We start from the raw sequence: 15,211 nt of genomic DNA, 5'->3' as shown, positions 1-15,211 counted from the left end.
TACTTCCTAAATCCTACTTATCTATGTCTGTCTGTTTATCTGTCTGTCTACTTACTCTTTGCTGTTTACCTAACCAGTTCCTTAGCCACTAACTCTATGCAACCTTTCCTTTCTCTCTTTATCTCCCAAAAGGGTAATATGGACTGCAGAAGGGCAACTTCACCTTGCAATCCACTGCGTTCAAGTTTACGGCTTCTACTACTACCAACATCCTCTTCTTGTCATAGTATGATATGCAGTTTTAAAATACTTCTTTGTGTGTTTCTGCTGCACTCACAGGGGAGGCTAAAGGCCGTGGGTATACCTAACTGTGTCACTCACGACTGAGCCACATCTTTCTGAAGGATGAAATCTAGCACGCTGCATCCCTTAGTGTTATGCACGTTATACTTTCATTTTCGTCGACTTTTACCACACTCACATGAGTCCAGGTCTTACAGGGGGTGTTGAGGGGGGAGGGGTGGTGGGGAAGGGGGAGGTACTGGTGGTGTCTGGTGAGCGTCAGGGGCATACCTGAGGTGCGTGTGGTGTGCAACTGAGGTGTGTCTAAAAACAAGGGTCGCCTTTTAGGATGTGATGGATGGTGAATACCGTTGGGTGGGTGCGGCTATCAGAGGTGTCCTTTGTCCTGTTCTCTCTCTCTCTCTTTCTCTCCTACTTATTTACCACTATCTTTCCCTTTTATCTGCCTTCTGACTAACTGTAATTTTCCCTTACCTTACCATCACCTACTTACCTGTCATCATTTATTATGAACTACATAAATCCTATTTAACCGTCAACTTTCTTATTTCCACCTCTTTTACCCTTTACTTACTTATTTATCAATTTAAATTAATATTTCTCTCATTACCTACCTACTATCAACTTATCCCCCCCTCTTTTTTTTTTCCTATCCCTTTTTTCACTCCCTAGATCTTACCTGCCACTGTTACACTTACATACTTACCCCTTTCCCTTGTCTATTAACTTTCCCTTACCATACCCTCCCAGTACTCAACTGTTTAATATATCAGAGGCGTGACTACCAACACAGAAAGTGTCGATGTTACTGGGACTGAATTTACGAGTATACTGCTATTAATTTGGGTTCTGTAAGGCCATCGACAACTCTAGAGAAGAATCCCTCTAGTTGCAAACACACCAGGCTGCATTAACTCCTTCTGACGACTTCTGTATCATTCTTGCCTCCACCTGACAAACTTAATTACCTTTGGAGAGACGTCTGATAGGGAAGGGGTTAACTCCTCCTTCTTTCAAGAAATCTCTCCTTGCCTATTAGAAAAAAAATAATAATAATAATCTGTGTGAAGCAATCTCCCCCCCCCCCAAAAAAAAAGCACAGCGAGTCCAACATAAAATGGAATATCTGCCTTTGTCCTGTGGTCTTACTTTTTTGACAGATTATTTTCAAAATCAAATTACTTTATTCTGCCCTAACCTTTAACCTTTACATCAACTTTGATTCAAATCAGATCATAACTGTTTTGAGCTGGCTTTACCTAGTGACACTGACTTTTGACCTTTCCCTGTGACCTTGACACTTGAATTCTTTTACACCTGATTGATTTGAACCCTGCCACAAAGTTTCGTTTACATCAACTAAAAGCTGTTCAAGCTCACCTTGCCATGTGACCTTGGCCTTTGACCTATTGTTCTAAAAAACAACAGGTCAACTCCTTGGGTGATCCTGAACTCATCCACCAAGTTTGATCCGTCATATTAAAACTTTTAGTTACTTACTTCGCATGGGCAAGTGGGGCACACACTGGTCTTGCACTGTGACTCTGACCTCTGACATTGTTTTAAAAACTGATTACCTTTGTTCTTGCCTGACCTTTAACACTTCCACTGGGTTTGGTTCAAATCAGATCAAAACTGTTTAAGTTGACCTTGATATCTGACTTATTCCTATGACGACCTTTGACTGACTTCTCAAAATCGAATCCTTTTTATTCTTGCTTTATTCTCAACCCTTCAAAACTTTGGTCTAAATTGGGTAAAACTGCTTAAGTTGGCCTCTCCCTGTGACCTTCATCTTTAGCTTATTGGTAAAGAAAAATAAATTTACTTTCTGGCTGACCCACAACCCTTCCTCGAAGTTTGGTTAAAATCGCATCAAAACCGTGTTGTTAAGTTAACATGACAAAGAAGGGTCGAAATCTGACCTTGATTTTTGCCTCATTAGTTTCAAAATGGAATCACTTCATTCTTGCCTTACCCTCAACCCTTCCCCAAAATTTAGTCTAAATTGAATACAAACTTTTAAGCTGATTTTACAAGGTCAAACTTTTACCTACCCTATAGCCTTGTGTGGCTTTGACCTTTGGTCTATTGTAGAAAAAAAATAAAAAAAAAGTTTACTCACTGGCTATCTCTCAACCCTTCCACCAAGCAGTGCTGGGAGTAGAGGCACTACAAGTGGTAATGTTATATACCAGATCTATTTTTATGGTAGTGAGTAGCTGTAGTGCACTACTTCATGTTATGAGTAATCAAATGGTAGCACTGCTACATTTTTTAGAGACTATTCCAAACGCTACTTGCTACTCTAACTCGTGCTTGTGTTTACGCAATCTTTCTTTATTCGAGGTACTGCAATATGTTGCTTGTGGATAATATTAATGATTACAGGAAATAATAACGTCTCCTGATATTTATACTGTACTGACGTATCGGATGTCAGATTTCTGACACCCGTGGATGTGGACTCAGATGCAGATTTCAGACATTTATATTTTGAAGATGCTGATGCAAAGTCAAACACCCACATTCTGAGAATGCAGATACAAATATTCAGCTTTCAAAACATCAAGGATGCAGATGCAAATGCAAAAGTTTGTGTAACAAAAATATATTTATTTTGATTGATATTACTGGTATTATTTGGCTTTATTAACTATAAATTTGAAAATAGTAGGTTAGAGCGTATAAAATGCTGGATAACTGTGAGGGGAATGAAAAAAAAAAAAAAAAAAAAAAAAAAAAAAAAAAAAAGTTAGGCTAAACATAACTGAGAGACAGTTGGAAGGAATGAAAAGTTAATATGAGATGTCAATAATGCATAGGGATATACGGTACTATGTTATGGAAGATAAGTGACCTTTAACATGAAAGAAACAACGTTGGGCTTGTAAGGCTGAACTTGAAAATAAAAATGAAGAAAAACCTAGAGTGGCTTTGTTGAAAACTCAAACAATTCTATGCGTGTTTGACTGAATATTTCTAAACTGGATCCAAACTGATCATAACGTAAATCATAATTGTATTTAGATTTTGATTATTTTATAATTTCCAAAAGAATAAAGGCAGGGCGGTATGTTTCTACCTGAATCCTACCTCAGCGTGTGGGAACAATCTTGATAGGAGCACAGCAAAGTGCAACAAAAATGTAAAATGGCCACATTATTAAAATTGGTCACAGTTTGAACTGAAAGTTCATATTAGCAGAAAGTGGAGCCTTTTAATTAAACACCCAGCTCCATCACTAAACATACAGTACTCGTCAGAAGTATTCAGCGTTGTCCGCCAGGCGCGCAATACTTATGGCCCAAAAAGAATCACCCATTCTGGGGGGTAAGAATTGAGCCACAAGTTTGAGCTCCGAGCATGACGTCACGGTAGTCTGGGGCCTTCCGACGCGCTGGTTGGTTCCCGCCTCAGTCGCCCACGGGCTGCCTTAGAGAGAGGAACTCCGCCGAGTGTCTCTCTCAAATTGCGCCATTTTTTACCGAGTGTCCCACAGTGTTCTGGCCTTCACAACTTTGTTATGGCACCTACCCGTGAACTATCGAGTGAAATCATATCCCAGATCATTGCTCTAAAGGAGGCAGGCCACCAGACAAAGGAAATTAGTGAATTGGTTGGTGTGGCACGATCGACAGTGCGTCGTTGGTGTGCGCGGTTTCGGGAGGAAAACAGTGGTGCAGTTCCCACAAAGAAACCGCGGTCTGGTAGGCCTAGGAAAACTTCCCCAAGGTCTGTTAACGTTTTAAAACGTGCAGTGGAGTTTAATCCTCGTGTGAGTGCAAGGAAAATTAAGGAGAGCAACCCGGAAGTGTTTGGTGAGGTGTCAGTGAGAACAGTGTCTCGTAGGGTGCATGAGCTTGGTTACACAAGTCACAGGCCTGTGAAAAAGCCTCTTCTCACCAAGAGCCAGAGAATTCGTAGGCTTGCCTTTGCTAATAAATATCTAATCTGGGGTGAGGAGCAATGGTTGTCAGTGTTGTGGTCTGATGAGGCAACGTTTAGTGTTACCAGTAACAGAGGAGCACGTGTGTATCGACGCAAAGGTAGTGACCCACTTGACCCACGGTATGTAGAAAGCACAGTTAAACATCCTGATTCACTCATGGTATGGGGTTGTTTCTCAGGGAAGGGTTTGGGGAAGCTTGTTGTACTTCCCAAGAACATCAGAGTGAATCAGGATGTTTACCTAGAGCTTCTGTGTGATCATTTACCAGACTCCTTCAAGCTAACAGGTGCACGAGTGTTTCAGCAGGACGGTGCACCTGCTCACAAGGCCAAATCGGTCACCAATTGGCTTCGTGACTGCGAGGTATCATTCATGACAGACTGGCCAGGAAATAGCCCAGACCTCAACCCCATTGAAAACCTCTGGTACCTCGTAAAGAAGAGTCTCCAAGGGAAAGACGTGAGCTCTCTGCCTAAGTTGGAAGCCGCCATTCGTGACTCCTGGGACAAAATACCCCTCCAGCACCTCAGGAGCCTCGCCCTTTCACTTCCAAGACGTCTCAGGTCCGTGAAGAAACGTAAAGGCTACCCTACGAAGCACTAAAGGTAAATAAAATGCATTATTTATATGTTTTTTCAATGTTGAAAGGTTTGTTTCTCAGGAGGGACACAGGGCGCTCCATACTTCTGACGAGCACTGTACATGTCTCATTAAGCATCAATTTTAGGCAGAATCAAACCATGCATACCTACTGTAGTCAATTACGATTACGATTACACAAAAGTCTGTAATCGATTACAATCGAATACGATTACAAATTACGATTACCCCACGTCTGCTAAATATGTCAGATTGATATATTTTATATATATATATATATATATATATATATATATATATATATATATATGTGTATATATGGTATATATATGTTGTATATGTATTATATATATATATATATTATATATATGAATTATATATGTGAATGTGGTTGAAAAGATTAGGAGAAATACACTGAGGTGGTTTGGACATGTGGAGAATATGGAGAATGAAAGACTGACTAAGAGGGTGTATGTAGGTGAGGTGGAGGGAGGGAGAGGGAGGGGTAGACCGAGGATGAGGTGGAGGGATGGAGTTGAGAGGTATATGAGGGAGGGGGGGGTGAGTTGGGGGGAGGGGAGTCAAATGGTGGGTGACAGAGTGACTTGGAGGCGTTTTGTCTGTGGCCACCCTTTGCGGGATTAGGGCGTCGGGCTATAGATAGATAGATAGATAGATTATATATATATATGGCCATACCACGTTGAGTACACTGCTTCCCGTCCGATCAGCGAAGTTAAGCAACGTTGGGTCTGGTTAGTACTTGGATGGGTGACCGCCTGGGAACAATGCTGTTGGCATAACGTTCTCCCTACGTGTCAAGTGGGGTTGGTGGAGGATTAGTGCCCCTCCCTGTAAAACAATTAACTCTAAGCCCTTGGCCATCCCGTTTGGGATACATGGTGTCTGGCAAAAAAAAAACTGAAAAATATCGGATGGTCTGCAAACTAAAGCATTTCGGTTTAACCCGCCCCGTCTCAACCAATTTTCCACCACTGACTCCCCCCAATCCAGACCAATTTTGAAAAAAAAAAATTTCAGTTCAAACCTCCGCTTTTGGTGAGAAACATCAAAAATTCATAGAGAAATCGCTCACCTGAGGTTTGAAGTACTCGAAACAGGTAGCAGTACCTCTTACTTTTTTTTCTATCAGGCTGGCTCCAAAGAAAATGAGTTCTATGGGAGGGTAACTATTCCACACCACTCATAAACGGTATTTATTTATTTATTTGGTACGAATTTATATGTAGTACGAAAGTACACTGGTTTTCACACAGTAATATAGGCAATATAAGCATTGTTTTACTCACCAAACACATCAACATACCTGACCTTTTATGGCAATATTACCTGATCATCATTTCTGATTGTTTCTTCCTCTAATGCTACGTAAACTTTGTCCTCCACAATGCCATCAATGGGCCAGTGCACTGAGTGGTCCTGACACCTGGTGGGAGTCTGTGAACTTCTCCTAGAAATACGTTCTGCGGGTTTCAAAGATAAATTTTTCTATGCGCTTTCATGTAGTTTCCTCAAATCACAAAATTTTTAAAAGGCATTTGACAATAATGCTATTGGTGTGTAAGTGACATTAGAGGAAAAAAAAAAAAATCGTAAAACAGGAATCATCACCTCCATGGAATTAACTTCTACATATAATTTACTAGTCAGTAAACATCCAATATATATGGTGTAAGATTATAACATGGTAAATACATGAGGAAATACTTTCATGAACAAATTTTGCCATATTTTAAAATTCGTTGTCGGAGCAATGTACGACATGTTTTCCTGGTTGCTCTCCACTCAACACCTCTTCTACATCGCGTCTCCCACAGCCTATGACATTTGGCGTCCATATTTGATGGAAACCTGGCCCATCCTTTCACTTGTTTCATGAATAGGTGCTGGTCTGCACTGAAAGTTGAATCTGATTTGCAGTCAGCCACGGCGCAAAGTTTGTCATTTTGCTAAATGTTCTTATTGTCGATGTCACACCGCTAACTGCTAAGTACAGAAACCCACAACTTTCAACACTGACTGAACAAATCACATGGTTAATCAAAGAAAAACTTACTCCCAATTCTCCGTGAATAGCCTGTCCGGAATATGTACCACAATACTGATAAGCACTACATTCTATGATTCTTGTTATCCTCTGTTCTATCCTCCACAGCACTCCGCTACCTAGCAATAGCTGCTAACAACTGCGCTTCCAAGGCACTGTAAGGGAGAAATACCAATAAAAGAGTGTCATGTATAGACTATATAGTCAACTAAACAGTTGTGATGATCTCAAACGGAGAAAGAGAAGTGTATTCTTACAGGGTGTGTGTGCCTTATGTTTCCTAGTCATAGTTGCTAAAAAATGTACTGCTTCAAGCTAGTGCAAGCAAAACTCTACTGTTTATCAGTGGAGAATATGTATAAAATAAATGCACGACAAAAAGAAGGGTGTGGCACGACCCACCACCTTCTTTTGTTGTATTAGCACTCTGTACCTTTACAACAATAAATATTTCAGATCAACCAAGTCATCCCATCACCAACGCATCTCGCCAGTCTCGTGTTTGTTTACAATCGTACGTGTGGCAGAGCCCAGTACCAAATGGAAATGTCGCATGGCGAATTTATCCGTATCTTTCATCATTGTTCTTTAAGAAATGGAATTCCTATTACCCTTATTCGAATTACTTACCGTCTTTATACATCCATGGAGGCAATATTTCCACATAAACCCTCTTTAATACATCCCTAGAAATCACCTGATAGACAGGAGTAGAATATATGTTTGAATACTATTTTTCCCCAACCCATCTTCTTTATAAGGCCATAAATATTGTAGAACCCTTAGTTTTGCTGGTGTAAACCTGGTGTTCAGCGTAACAACACTCAGTTTTAGATGGCTTTGAGTAGATTAACATGAAACATTGGTAGCTGTAACCCTCACACCTGCATCAGGCGCATCTGGGAGAAGTTCACAGACTCTCACCAGAGGTCAGGACCACTCAGTGCACTGGCCCATTGGGGAATCACTCTGGCCCTGAATTTCGTACCGTGGCACGACATGTCTTTACTGGCCAGGTCACTGGTAGCAGGTGAATTGCCAAGACAATGGCATGCAGGGGGGGAGGTCATGTGGGGTAAGGCATTGTCCCTGCCTGGCATCTTGCAGAGGATGGTGTCCCGCGTATATGTACCAAAAATCATGCACGAAAATCGAAAATTGTGCAAATTAGGGACCTTGCAATTGATGTGCGTTTATACATGTCAATGGGACTGACAATGACAAAACGTGTGGACGTATATATAAGTCAACAGGACGCGGCACGTTAAGTCTGTACTGTAGTATGGGTGTACAATATATACATTTTGTCTAGCCCTCCCCCCTCCCCAAAAAGTATATATATATTCATTCATTCATTCATTGCCAGACGCCATGTATCCCAAATGGGGTGGCCAACGGCTTAAGAGTTAATTGTTTTACAGGGAGGGGCACTAATCCTCCACCAACCCCACTTGACACGTAGGGATGCCAACAGCATCTGGTGTTCCCAGGCGGTCACCCATCCGAGTACTAACCTGACCCAACGTTGCTTAACTTCGCTGATCGGACGGGAAGCGGTGTATATACCGGTATATATATATATATATATATATATATATATATATATATATACAGTATATATATACAGGTACAGTAATCCCGCATATTTCGCGGTAGTTACGTTCTTGTAACCCCCGCGAAATGCCAAATACGCGAATACTCTATTAACAATTGAATCTTGCACTTGTGTCCAACATGCTATCCATCACACAGTCCATGTCCATACTGGTTGCGAGAGAATTCGCCGTCAGACAATTCCCTTTCAAAACATGGACGATTCCCCGCCATTCTATAAATATTCTTATTATTAATTAATCAATTCTTTTATAAATATACTTATTATTAATTAATCGATACTTTAATAACTATATTTCAGGGGGATCCAGCAAAGTCTATGTTCAATAGCGTAGGCTCTGGATATTATTTATTAGTTGCACCTTTAGTCAATAATTAACTTGTTTCTTCCTCGCTGTAGTCGCCTTTGAATTATGTTCTAGCGTCGTCCATAGCTATCTTCATTAATGAAGGCGAATTGTCTTGTTTTTGTTGTGACGGCGATTTGCCTTGACAGCGAATTGTCCCGAAACCTCCATACTCATCCTGAAATACCTTCTTACAAGATTGAAAGTACATACTCCATTATAAAGGAAAAACGTAAACACCGTACTGTAATACACAATTATCTACACATTTATTCACAAAACAGTACAAAATAAAAAGATGCAGTAACTGGTGATAGCAAACACTCGCATGGTCGTATGTCCCCCAACTCACACAGTCGCACCTCCCCCGACCACTGCCAGCTATTTACTGTTTGCTGCCAGCCACCAACGCCACTCGAAGACTCACAATCTGACAAAATGATTTTTCAATCATTACACCACAAGTTAAGTTGAAATTATTAAACTTGTTACCTGACTTTTTTGCTCAGTATCACGTACTGTACGTATATATATATATATATATATTTTTTTCCCAAGGTGTGCACCACATAAAACTTTAATTCACGTCTATAAGTACAGGAATATTTTTAGTTAATGTCTGTTTGTTATCATTTTACATACCTTTAGTTACAGAAGAGTTTCACTCAGAGACATCAGATGAGGCAGGGGAGTTAGGACAGGGATCATCAGCTGACTCGTCCTCCATGCATGAATCATCCATGCGTGGTGAGGCAGGAGAGGATGAGTTGCCAGATGTAGATGGCAGGGCAGATGCAGGGCTGCGTTGGTTTTTCTTTGAGAAAAACATAGTTATTGGAAGTTGCTCTCTTTCACGTTTCATCTCCTTCATTATTTCATGGTAGAGAGCAAACACAGCTTCCATCCCATTCTTCACTTTTAATGCCCTGTCCAGTGATGGGTCATATGACATTAGCAGGGAGATAGTATGCCTCATACTGCGAGTGATTTCCCCAAGCTTTTCTAGTGTCAACGCCTGTGGTAACTCATTTATACCAGATTCCTCTTCCTCTTCATCTTTCTCTTCTTCATTGAGCAGTTCTTCCAATTCTTGAGTCGTCAGTTCTTCTCCTGCATTCCCCAGCAGTTCCTCCCGAATTTCATTTTCTTGCAGGTCAGAAAACCCTTCACCTCCGACAGTCCTCGAAAGATTTTTAATTCTTATAAGTTCAGCATCAACAGTTGGGAATCCTGCAAAGTCATTCACGACTGAAGGCCACAATTCCTTCCAACAGGAGTTGATGCAGCTAGCAGAGAGTTCCTCATGGCACTGTTGAATTAACATGATGCAGTTGGCTATGTTGAATTTCTTCCACCACATTTTGATGTTATCTCCTTCTTCTATGCCTTGTCTAATCATAGCAAAGCTTCGTGCCACGTATTTTGCCTTGAAAACAGCAATGATGCCCTGATCAAGTGGCTGAATGAGTGACGTGGTGTTCTTTGGTAGAAAAACTACCTCGATGTTAGGGTGTGCAAATTTAATTGATTCAGGGTGACCTGGGCAGTTATCTATTACCAGCAGCACTTTAAAGTCTATCCCCTTTGCCTTCAAGTATCTTTCAACCTCGGGAACAAAACAGTTATGGAACCAGTCACTGAACAATACTGCCGTCATCCACGCTTTCTTATTGCTACGATAAAACACTGGCTTGATCATAAGACCAGCTGCGTTCCCACAGAATAGCAGCGATACTCTGTCCTTCTGAGCTTTAAATCCAGGTGCCTGTCTCTCCTCTCGAGATATAAAAGTTCTGCTGGGCATTTTTTTCCACCACAGCCCAGTCTCATCGGCACTGAAAACTTGTTCCGGCAGATACCCTTTGTCCTTCACTATTTTTTCAAATTCTGCTGGATACGTTTCTGCTGCCACGTGATCAGCAAAGGCTGATTCGCCAGTAATCCTGAGATTGTGGAGTGAGAATCTCTTCTTAAAGTTCTCAAACCAGCCTTTGCTAGCCATAAATGTGTGCTTCCCATCTCTCTCTCCATCACTGAAATGATTGTACAAATCCTTGGCCTTTTCTCTGATCGAATTTGTGTCAACAGGAATATGTCGGCGGTTCAAATCTTCAATCCATATGTTCAGAGCCTTTTCCATTTTAATCAGAGCATTATCACGAACATGTTGTGACACCTTTGCTGACGTTGATGCACAGCTAGCAACTGCATGTCTTATTTCTTTTTCACTTTTCTTAATGTAACGCACTGTCGATTCGTTCACTCCATACTCACGACCGCATGCGGCGTAGCTCATGCCACTTCTTAGCTTGTCCAGTAACACAATTTTCTCTGCTAAGGTCATAACTTTTCTTGATCGTTTTGTCACTTTGGAGTTCTTACTGATTGTATTATTAGCCTTCAGTGAGGCTGGCTTACATCCTGGGGCCATGTGGAAATAACGTGGGAGACCAAGTGGCTTGTATTACAGCGCGGTTACTAGTGCACCAAGCAGGTGAGGCAGACAGGCGTGGACTGAGGGATGCAGGGCAGAGGGACCGCGGGAAAGGGATAGAGGGTGGCGTGAGTTTACCGCGCTACAATTGGAAACGGCGGGAATTTCAAATTTTTTGTTCTCCGTATATTCAAGGATATTTTTGAACTTATTAATGCTAAGAAAATCCGCGAGAGGGCAAAACCGTAAAAAAAAAATCCGCGAAACATACGGGATTACTGTATATATGTTGTTGACAATTAAGAGCCTGTAACACCTGACCTAACCTAACCTGACAATCTAATTACCCAGCTTAATCTAACCACATTATAAAAATTTGGGTGCACAGAATTCAAGTCCTCCATGAGTACTTGGTAAATGTACTGTATACTCGCACAAATAAGTGCTGACTTGATTTTTTTAAGTTTCGGACGAACCCCCTGGGTCTGGCAATGTGCACTTGACTGGGAGTTAGCAGACGGAAACAATCTTTGCCTGCCATGCAAACATATTTATGGTGTAAAAGAAAACTAATCTTGTGAAAGTATTAGTTAAGTTTAACGTTTATTTGTTTTAGGTCAATACCAATAATTGAGAAAGCGACATTTGGCATGTTTCCACTAGTCGTCATGATTCATGCTAGCAGTGTTACCAATGTAGCATTTTTCCTGCTAAATTTAGTCATTTTAAAAGTTGTTTTAAGAGCTATCTAACTGGTAGAAATTTAAATATTTTCAGTATATCTGGTGTTCTTTTATAGTCCTGTCTAGCATTTTTTTCCTTAATCTCTCTCAGTCTGGTGGATTTTTACCACTATTGAGACCAATCAAGCAGATTTCTATATCTTCTTAAGCAACACTGCACACCAGCCAGGCCTAATGTCAGTCATCATCACGCAGTGGACTGGAGTGGATGCATCGGCCTTTGTTATGATTTTCCCCCCTTCCCCTCCCCCTTTTTTCATACAATCTTCATCTATGTTGTCTTCATTGTTGCACGCTTGCTTTTGACTGTCGCCCTATACTCCTATAGTTCTTTCATGGAACTGCCCGACATATTTTGTTACAAGCTGGAATTTCATCATGTGAATAAAAATGACTATCCCCCAGTAACTGCACTGGTTTCACTAACTTCACTGAATATCGGCAGATTAATTTGCTTCTTGATAGCAACACAAGTGGTTAGGGGCTGTTGTTGGGCACATTGAATAATTTGTCTATCTTGGTCTTGTGTTACGAAGGGCTCCATTTGGCAAATTTTCTATGGTCTACCTCTCTCTATCGCTTATCTGTCCATTAACTGTCTTCTTGATGTTAAGCTGCCACAATATCTGTCTTACTGGAATATTTGCTAAATAAAGAGCAATACTCTGCTTGCACTGAGAGACTGTAGTAACGTGCTGACGATCCATCTTGCTTAGTGGCTAGCGCTCACTGGCAGGGTTGCCAGGTCAGAAACTGCCAACCTGCCGAGTTCCTTTCCCAAACCCGCCAAAATGTCAGCTTTCTTACCCGCCCAAAAACCGCCTTGTCAGTAATTACAAACTAACAATATTAGGTTTACAGGTGAGCAGCAAATGACGTGAAAAATAGTTATATCTTATACAAACTTCATACATTAACCTCACATTAGTTATATATTAAATTTGCAAAATGCACTTTTCATCACCTGGGACAGACAATCCATTATCGTAATTCATTTTCTTTTTCACAACTTTTATTGTATTTTCTGTTATACTTTGCATATTTACCCACTGTCTTCCTAGTTCCACTATCCAGCAAACCTCCCTTAACTGCTCCCTGACTAATTTTGAAATGCTGCCTCTCTTATTTTATCACCACAGCATACATGGCCGCCGGGCCGCGTGACCTGTGTTTGAGTGTGGATTAGGGGAGTCATATCCCGAGGGAGAGCTGGGCCGGGTGCTAATGGTTTCGTCAGTTCCACCCACCACCACCTGCCCTCGATCTTGATCTCTCCGGTCACCCTTGTTTTTGCTAAGAGACAAGAGTTACAGAAAGGTTAATTTGGCAAATACCCTCTCGAGCTGAAGCCGCCGAAAACTCGCCAGTTAAGATATAAACTCGCCCCAAAAAAACGCCCAACCACCTATGTTAAATTTTACCCGCCAGCCTCAATTTAATACCGCCCAATGTGGCGGAAAATCCGCCAACCTGGCAACTCTGCTCACTGGTGTTCCCGGGTAAATATAATCCTGCATAGAGAATTAAATGTGGATAATAATTTGCGTCTAGATGTTTATTTTTCTGATTTGATGGCACTCCTGATTTTGACATTATTTGTGGGTTTTATGTTATGGGACATTTTTCCATCAGTATTGTTAATTTAGGATGTAAAATAAGTATTATGAGAGTTTCTCCGCATTTTAACTTGGTAACCGTTAACCCTTTAACCGCGGGCATTGTTTTGCCCCGACTGGCCTCTCCCGCGGGGGTTCCAGCCAAAATGTAAACAAATTTTAAACCTTTATAACTCTGCACAGAATAAATCTAGAGCGAAAAATAAGGTACCATTAGAAAGTACTAACCTTCGGCTTTGCAATGATGTAGGTTTCATGATTTCGTTGACTATCACTGGATGGGCAGTGCCGTTAGAAGTGAGCGATCTAAAATCACTATTTTTCGCTCACACACCATTACCTTCGCTCACACACCATTACCAAATGCCAACTTCATTCTGATAATAATACTATAAACATATATGAACACTGCACATACGATAAACACCCACTCTGTGTTCACTGAGGCAGGTAAAAGGCACTGTAATTGCCCGCACTTCACTGCCACATCAGCAGTGTTGTAATCACTATTTTTCGCTCACACACCATTACCAAATGCCAACCTCATTCTGATAATAATACTATAAACATATATTAACACTGCACATACGATAAACACCCACTCTGTGTTCACTGAGGCAGGTAAAAGGCACTGTAATTGCCCGCACTTCACTGCCACATCAGCGGTGTTGTAATCACTATTTTTCGCTCACACACCATTACCAAATGCCAACCTCATTCTGATAATAATACTATAAACATATATGAACACTGCACATATGATAAACACCCACTCTGTGTTCACTGAGGCAGGTAAAAGGCACTGTAATTGCCCGCATCTCACTGCCACATCAGCAGTGTTGTAATCACTATTTTTCGCTCACACACCATTACCAAATGCCAACCTCATTCTGATAATAATACTATAAACATATATGAACACTGCACATACGATAAACACCCACTCTGTGTTCACTGAGGCAGGTAAAAGGCACTGTAATTGCCCGCACTTCACTGCCACATCAGCGGTGTTGTAATCACTATTTTTCGCTCACACACCATTACCAAATGCCAACCTCATTCTGATAATAATACTATAAACATATATGAACACTGCACATATGATAAACACCCACTCTGTGTTCACTGAGGCAGGTAAAAGGCACTGTAATTGCCCGCACTTCACTGCCACATCAGCGGTGTTGTCACTCACACAGCCGGACAGATACTGATGCGTGTTGGTCAGGGGTGGAGTGGGGGGCCCGGGGGGTGGGAGGAGGGAGGTGGGGGTTGGCTGGAGTGAAAGAACTTAATAGCTACTCTCCCTTGAAACAATTGGAGCACAGAAAAAACGCAGGGTATTCAAAATATTCAAAAACATTCGAGAATGACACCCGCGGTTTGGTCCAGTTTTTGCAATGTCATTCTGGGATGACACCCGTGGTTAAAGGGTTAAACGATAGGGCGTGTGTTTCACAATCTTTGGTACAGCTAAGCCTCAACTTTATTATATTATGGTTTCCTCTTCCGTAATCCGAGGTATACACGGTAAAAAATCTTATATATTGTTTTTTGGAGCTGTTTACCTAAATACTGCTATTCTGGTGTGCATTTT

The 15,211-nt window shown here is 41.2% G+C and overlaps 1 protein-coding gene and 2 pseudogenes across 1 annotated transcript in view; 1 reads left to right on the top strand and 2 right to left on the bottom strand.

Moving 5' to 3' along the window:
- LOC145415046 (uncharacterized) overlaps positions 1-15,211 on the bottom strand; it is a 1,008,740-nt gene that overhangs the window by 903,226 nt on the left and 90,303 nt on the right. The gene's annotated exons all lie outside the window — the stretch shown is intronic.
- Positions 5,481-5,601, top strand: LOC145415232 (5S ribosomal RNA; annotated as a pseudogene).
- On the bottom strand, positions 8,329-8,447 carry LOC145415248 (5S ribosomal RNA; annotated as a pseudogene).

This window comes from Coenobita brevimanus, chromosome 101, assembly GCF_032717465.1.
Source record: "Coenobita brevimanus isolate Jiangsu-jjx chromosome 101, ASM3271746v2, whole genome shotgun sequence".
Classification (NCBI taxonomy): domain Eukaryota; kingdom Metazoa; phylum Arthropoda; class Malacostraca; order Decapoda; family Coenobitidae; genus Coenobita; species Coenobita brevimanus.
The sequence above is the reverse complement of the archived record's forward strand: the minus strand, read 5'-3'. Positions and strand labels throughout refer to the sequence as shown.